We start from the raw sequence: 7,500 nt of genomic DNA on the forward strand, positions 1-7,500 counted from the left end.
ATCTCGAGATAGAATCTCGCCGGAAAATTGTTTGAATCCGGCCATCGCTGCTAATTCCGGTGGTCGCCATTGATTCCGGCGTTAGGGACCGAATTGCCCTTCTTCCCTAGTGTTTTAACTAAAATTTTGAAAGGGGTATTACGGTCAATTAAGTTCCGAGCGTTAGCTCAGGCCGCCGGTGCGAATTGGAGCTTCCTCCTCCGTCGCATCTGCCATTTCCGGCAAGTCCCCTCCGTTTCATCTCAGCCTTTAATTTCGACATCTGTCCATCATCCAGCCGCCCATCTGTGCCCTTGTCCCAGCTGCTGCCATCTGTCCCGATTCAGGATCAGCTCGCAATCAGCTGCTCCACCGAATTAGGAAGCAATCTCGCAGCCGCCGCTCCCCTTCCAGCTCCTCGCCATCTCCACCGCGTCAACCCTAACTCGCAAGGATCCTCACGCGTTCATCTTGACACGTGTCGCAATCCGAGCCAGCCCTCCGCCACCTCACTCGCCACCTCACCTGCCAGCTACCCACCTTGGTCCCGCATCTCGCCACTTGTCCCCCAGCCAGGCCCTGCGAGATCCCCTTTTCCTATTTCCTTGGATCTTTCCTCCTTAGTTTTAGGAAACTCCTCCACCTCGCGCCATCTTACCTATTCTTCCTCAGCCGTTTCCTCCTTTCCCTCTTGATCCGATCCGCAGTAATCCTCCACCGTAGATCTGGTCCACGTGTCCCCATCTCAGCCTTAGCCTCATCCGAGCTCACACGAGAGCGCCACCTGGCCCTTCGCCCCCAATCTCCTCTCCTTCCTTGTCGCATTTCTCCCTAACCCTTAGGCGAGAATTCGAGCTCCATTCCTAAGAGCTAGCGTTCTCTAGCTCTCTCTGTCGTGTCCGTCCGTCTTGCCACGTGGCAAGCATCGGTGCATTCCCTGGGTAAGACCAGCCCAGTCAACCGAACCCACTAGGCAACCTCCTGCACCGAACCCGCACCTAGGCTAAACCTCTACCGAGCCAACCTAGATCGGCATTGACCCTTAGCCTTAGTCAACTAGGTCAGCTAGTCCACCAAGCCCACTTCGTTGGTAGCCTCCCTTAGCGACTCGAGCCTACCTCGAGTGACCCTTGACCTACTTGACCCGGACCCATTGACTCGGTCCATTTAGTCAACCACCTAGTTAGTTGAACCTTCCGCACTTGGTCAACTTTGACCAGCACCGTGAGCTTAGGCTCGACCTTAACCTCCCTTACTGAACCAACCTATTAGCTAGGTCAACCCGTGACTGAACCTAAACCCTGTTTGACTGAGCCTACCCTGACCCGAACCTGCTTGACTAGACCTACCACCTAGTAGAGCCCAACCGAAACCAGCCAACCCAGCCTTAGCTAGGATTAGGTTCAGCCGGCTCGCCGGCCCTTACAACGGCCCCTGCCTCTTCGTCGGCATCCACCGGCGCCCGTGGCCGAGCCACACTCCGGAGTTAGGCAGGCAGGCGCTGTCGCTGTGACAGCAGCCCCCCTCGGCAGTCCAGGCGGCCCTTCCGGCCCTGTTCCGTCTTCTTCAGTGCAGCAGCAGCACATCGGCAGCAGACGCCAGGCGACCTCGTCCTGATCGGCGACCCTCGACCAGACAGCAGACGATCGCTCCCGGCATCCTCGACGGCACGACCGTAGCAGTTCGAGACAGCGTCCTCGTTCCCGGCGCGCGTCTGCCTCTAGGCCCAGCGAGTGTCAGCAGCGGTCTTGGCTCGACGTTAGCGCTGCTACCGCAGAATTCATCGCGGCAACAGCGCAGCGGCCACCGTAAACGAGCAGCGACCAGACCTCGGCAGTCAACCCGTCCACCAGCGTGCGGCCTACCTTCAGCGTCTTCAGGCAGCGGTCAGCCCGAGCAGCAGGCTACGTGGAGGCACACCTCAGTCGGTCTTCCTGTTCTGTGAGCTGCAGTGCTCGGGGGCAGGTCATCACCCCGAGACCTATCCGGCTACGCCAAGGGCGATCCTTGGCCGGTATCGTCTCCTATCCCCCTTGTAGCTTCGGGCGGGATTTGCTTTCAGTCGTAGGTAGCATATTAGTTTATTTCCAGCATTTCTGTTTTAGCCTTGGCTTCGGCCTAGCTCCCCCGTGAGGTACCTCGAGGGCACTGTGCCCGAGACACGACCACAAGGAGCCAGACCCCCTATTTACTTCTGTTGGGTGTGGTTTGTACGTTAGTGTGGTTTGCGTGGTTTGTGAGTGAGATTGAGTGTTCTCTTGTATCGCTCGCGAATTGTAAAGGCCTCACGACCCTGTTAGTGTTTTTGTAGTAGGCAGACTTAGTTAGGAATATTTGGGACTCGGGTAACCTACAAGTGTATCTCCCTACCTATTGGGTTTTGCGCCGGGGTCCTGTCCGGCCGGGTAGATCATTGTGTAATTACCTAGGTTTTTCGGTTTTTAGAATAGGCCTCAAGAAGGTCCTGGGAAGTTTAGGATCGCATTGGTCGGATTTTCTTAGGCCAACCGGTGTGGTCCTAACAATTGGTATCAGAGCGAATCTTGAGGAACACCGTCGGTTCGAGCACTTAGACCTACGAGGAAGCTTCATCAACGGCAGTGCAGACGGTCTTCTTTTCGGATTTCCCGAGTGTCAGTGGACTTCTTTTGGTTATCTAGTCAGTCTATTTTCGGTTATCTAGAGCAGATTTTAGTTTTCTGGAGTCCCCACGACTTCCGTCTTCGTACGTGTTTAAGGCTTTGCTTGCTCACTTTTAGCAAGTAGGGGGCTGTACATTCCGTGCACCCGAGGGCAGCCGAGCTCCCGGTTCGTCACCGAGGCACCAGGAGGGTGCGGTGATTTAGGCTTCTAAAAGCCCGGCCGTGGGCGAAGTGGGAGTGCCGAGGCGCTTAGGCGAAGCGCGGCACTAGACGGGCCAACCCGTCTCCCTTGCCTCTAAACGCGCTACCGGCAGCTAGGGCAGCGGCAGCGTAGGGCAGTAGGGCAGAGTCAGTCGGCAGATCAGGTCTTCGGGCAGGGATCAGCCAGCAGTTTAGGAGTCGGACAGCGACTTCGCGCTTGAGAGTGGCAGCGTCAGTTTTTTGGAATTTTAGCTAGGATTTCTTTCTTCGGTAGTTCTTTGACATATAACCGCCCTAAACAATTATGGGTAAGTCAAAGAAGCAGTTCAATCCCGACGAGCCTGTCCTTGAGGAGCCCCTCAACGATCAACCTGAGGAAGCTCCAAGCACACAAGCGGGACCAGTTCCCAACTATGCCATGGGCAGAATTTTGAACATTGAAAAAGAGCTGTTGCAAATGAGAAATGATATGAACAAATCCGATCAAGTCCGCAAACGAGAATTGGAAAGACAAAACCGAGAGCGGCAAAATGAGATGGATGAAATTCGCGGTCTTTTGAAGCAGTTAGCGACCAACCAGAACCCAGGAGGGGAAAGGACCACTCAGGGTCCGAACAAAGGCAAAGGTGTGTTAGGTGCCCCTACCTACCCCACCGATACTGAGATAGATCCGAACAATCTCTCGCACATCGGAACAAGTACGGAAGGGGCAGACTTTTACATATGGGTCCCCCGCAAGAGCGACAGCCCATTGAGCCCACTAGCGAATATTATAGAACGCCAAGAGTGCAAAGGTTCGCTAGCAGCAGAATGAATCGCACCTATTACGATTCAGAAGTGGAACAGGACGAATCTCCTCTACGTCCTAGAAGAGCGCAACGTCAGCTTCAAGAAGAGAGGCGAACTCCCACCGTTCGTTATGAGTTTCCCAAATTCAATGGGGAGCACTTACGGGAGTGGCTATTCATGGCCGAGAGGTACTTCTTGTGCCATCGTGTACCCCAAGACGAGTGGATTGAAATTGCCACTGCGAACATGACAGGAGAGGCCACAACCCATTATTTGTGGTTCGATCACAAAACGGCAGGTCATCACCCCGAGACCTATCCGGCTACGCCAAGGGCGATCCTTGGCCGGTATCGTCTCCTATCCCCTTGTAGCTTCGGGCGGGATTTGCTTTCAGTCGTAGGTAGCATATTAGTTTATTTCCAGCATTTCTGTTTTAGCCTTGGCTTCGGCCTAGCTCCCCCGTGAGGTACCTCGAGGGCACTGTGCCCGAGACACGACCACAAGGAGCCAGACCCCCTATTTACTTCTGTTGGGTGTGGTTTGTACGTTAGTGTGGTTTGCGTGGTTTGTGAGTGAGATTGAGTGTTCTCTTGTATCGCTCGCGAATTGTAAAGGCCTCACGACCCTGTTAGTGTTTTTGTAGTAGGCAGACTTAGTTAGGAATATTTGGGACTCGGGTAACCTACAAGTGTATCTCCCTACCTATTGGGTTTTGCGCCGGGGTCCTGTCCGGCCGGGTAGATCATTGTGTAATTACCTAGGTTTTTCGGTTTTTAGAATAGGCCTCAAGAAGGTCCTGGGAAGTTTAGGATCGCATTGGTCGGATTTTCTTAGGCCAACCGGTGTGGACCTAACAACTTGCCCACTCCCTATCGTATACTCAAACATAGATATGTCCAAAGACAAGGGAGAACACGGCATGAGGTATTAGTGGAATGGGAGGGACCTGACAGAGGAACCTCTTGGGAAGAGTTTGGGTCAGTGGCTCATCGCTTTCCCTCCTCTAGCGCTCGAGGACAAGCGCATTCTAGGGAGGGGGAATCTGTTACGGACCAACTTGTAGGTCCAGACCCAACTCGGCGTGATCAGGCCGAAACCAGTCGGTCAAGACGAAAGGCCTCGGATTTGTGGACACAGGCGCTAAGGCAGCACGAAGAAAGTCCAAGCGAGGCTAAGTCAGCACTCGAGCCAGTTGCAGCGGGCGGCGTGGGAGGAGCAACTAGGTCCGAAAGAGTGCTCAAACCAGGTGGAACTCAAGACGTTCTAGAACCTATTGCGAGGCTCACCGAGCTTGATCAGGTTAATCCGAGCGTGAGTCCAAATTCCCCGAACGCTTGAGCCTATCTAAAGCCGAGAGGCTTAGGTTCAGGTCCGAGCCAATCGGACTTGACCCATGCTCGAATTTCCGAAGTGTGGGCGGTAACCCACACGAGGTCCCCGCCCTAAGTCCACAAGACTTAGGGACTTTAGCTTTCGATTTTTGAGTTGGGCGCTAGGCCCGGTTTAGGTTGCGTCATCTATTTCATGTCGACGTCAAGTTTTGTAGTAGAGACCTAGCAAGGCGGGTTGTGCCTTGCGCATTTTTGACATTAGACTAAGTAGCGAGCTAGGTTAACATGTAATTAGGGCTCGCATTATGTTTAGTATATATTCTGTAAACTCAATGTAGAAAGGATCGAAAAATTAATCAAAGATTGGTATTTGGTGTGGCACTCTCTCTCTCCTCGCACGAGGCTTCTCCCCTCTCGTCTCCCACCTTGTTCAACCCGAGAACCAGGCGTCTTCTCCCTCCTCGCGTCCTCTACCTCCACGACGCTTCCGAATCCAGAAATTCCTTGAAGAGCCGCCGTCCGAGACATAGGCATAAGGAAGAAGGCATCGGCGGATCTCCACCACCGGCGGCGATCCCTCCCTTGTCACGTAAGTACCCCCTTTCGAGCTTTTTCAAAGTTCTGAAATCGGTGCCTTTGCCCTGATCACGAGGGTACTGTGAGGCCGATTCCAGCATAGGGAAGATTGAAGGCGACGGATCTACCGCCGGCTTCAATTCGACACCGAAGAGGAGACGAATTTCGATCTCTCTCTCGCTGCCCGATTGCTGCATTCTGCCTTAGAACACAGGGCGTCTTCTCTCGGTTCCTCCCTCGGCATACCCGAAGAGGGGAATCAGAATTTGGGCGTTTTCTGTTCTAATCAGAAATTGCAGATCGCGTCGCGGGATTGAAATCAGACGTTTGATCCCTAGTAGGCAGTTGGCCGGATTAGAAAGACAAATCGATAAGAAAATTACAATTTCTAGCGGCCTGTTCTCCCTTTTGATCTGTCGGACCAGAGGCTCAAAAGTTAAGAAATCTCGCTCTCTGGTCGAGATCTGAAGAAGAGGAGTGATCCCCGTGAATCGCCCAGAAAAGAGCTTTCTAAATATCAAAAAGGGGCGAGTTCCGTCGGCTGGATCTCGAGATAGAATCTCGCCGGAAAATTGTTTGAATCCGGCCATCGCTGCTAATTCCGGTGGTCGCCATTGATTCCGGCGTTAGGGACCGAATTGCCCTTCTTCCCTAGTGTTTTAACTAAAATTTTGAAAGGGGTATTACGGTCAATTAAGTTCCGAGCGTTAGCTCAGGCCGCCGGTGCGAATTGGAGCTTCCTCCTCCGTCGCATCTGCCATTTCCGGCAAGTCCCCTCCGTTTCATCTCAGCCTTTAATTTCGACATCTGTCCATCATCCAGCCGCCCATCTGTGCCCTTGTCCCAGCTGCTGCCATCTGTCCCGATTCAGGATCAGCTCGCAATCAGCTGCTCCACCGAATTAGGAAGCAATCTCGCAGCCGCCGCTCCCCTTCCAGCTCCTCGCCATCTCCACCGCGTCAACCCTAACTCGCAAGGATCCTCACGCGTTCATCTTGACACGTGTCGCAATCCGAGCCAGCCCTCCGCCACCTCACTCGCCACCTCACCTGCCAGCTACCCACCTTGGTCCCGCATCTCGCCACTTGTCCCCAGCCAGGCCCTGCGAGATCCCCTTTTCCTATTTCCTTGGATCTTTCCTCCTTAGTTTTAGGAAACTCCTCCACCTCGCGCCATCTTACCTATTCTTCCTCAGCCGTTTCCTCCTTTCCCTCTTGATCCGATCCGCAGTAATCCTCCACCGTAGATCTGGTCCACGTGTCCCCATCTCAGCCTTAGCCTCATCCGAGCTCACACGAGAGCGCCACCTGGCCCTTCGCCCCCAATCTCCTCTCCTTCCTTGTCGCATTTCTCCCTAACCCTTAGGCGAGAATTCGAGCTCCATTCCTAAGAGCTAGCGTTCTCTAGCTCTCTCTGTCGTGTCCGTCCGTCTTGCCACGTGGCAAGCATCGGTGCATTCCCTGGGTAAGACCAGCCCAGTCAACCGAACCCACTAGGCAACCTCCTGCACCGAACCCGCACCTAGGCTAAACCTCTACCGAGCCAACCTAGATCGGCATTGACCCTTAGCCTTAGTCAACTAGGTCAGCTAGTCCACCAAGCCCACTTCGTTGGTAGCCTCCCTTAGCGACTCGAGCCTACCTCGAGTGACCCTTGACCTACTTGACCCGGACCCATTGACTCGGTCCATTTAGTCAACCACCTAGTTAGTTGAACCTTCCGCACTTGGTCAACTTTGACCAGCACCGTGAGCTTAGGCTCGACCTTAACCTCCCTTACTGAACCAACCTATTAGCTAGGTCAACCCGTGACTGAACCTAAACCCTGTTTGACTGAGCCTACCCTGACCCGAACCTGCTTGACTAGACCTACCACCTAGTAGAGCCCAACCGAAACCAGCCAACCCAGCCTTAGCTAGGATTAGGTTCAGCCGGCTCGCCGGCCCTTACAACGGCCCCTGCCTCTTCGTCGGCATCCACCGG

This window comes from Nymphaea colorata, unplaced genomic scaffold (assembly GCF_008831285.2).
Source record: "Nymphaea colorata isolate Beijing-Zhang1983 unplaced genomic scaffold, ASM883128v2 scaffold0601, whole genome shotgun sequence".
Classification (NCBI taxonomy): domain Eukaryota; kingdom Viridiplantae; phylum Streptophyta; class Magnoliopsida; order Nymphaeales; family Nymphaeaceae; genus Nymphaea; species Nymphaea colorata.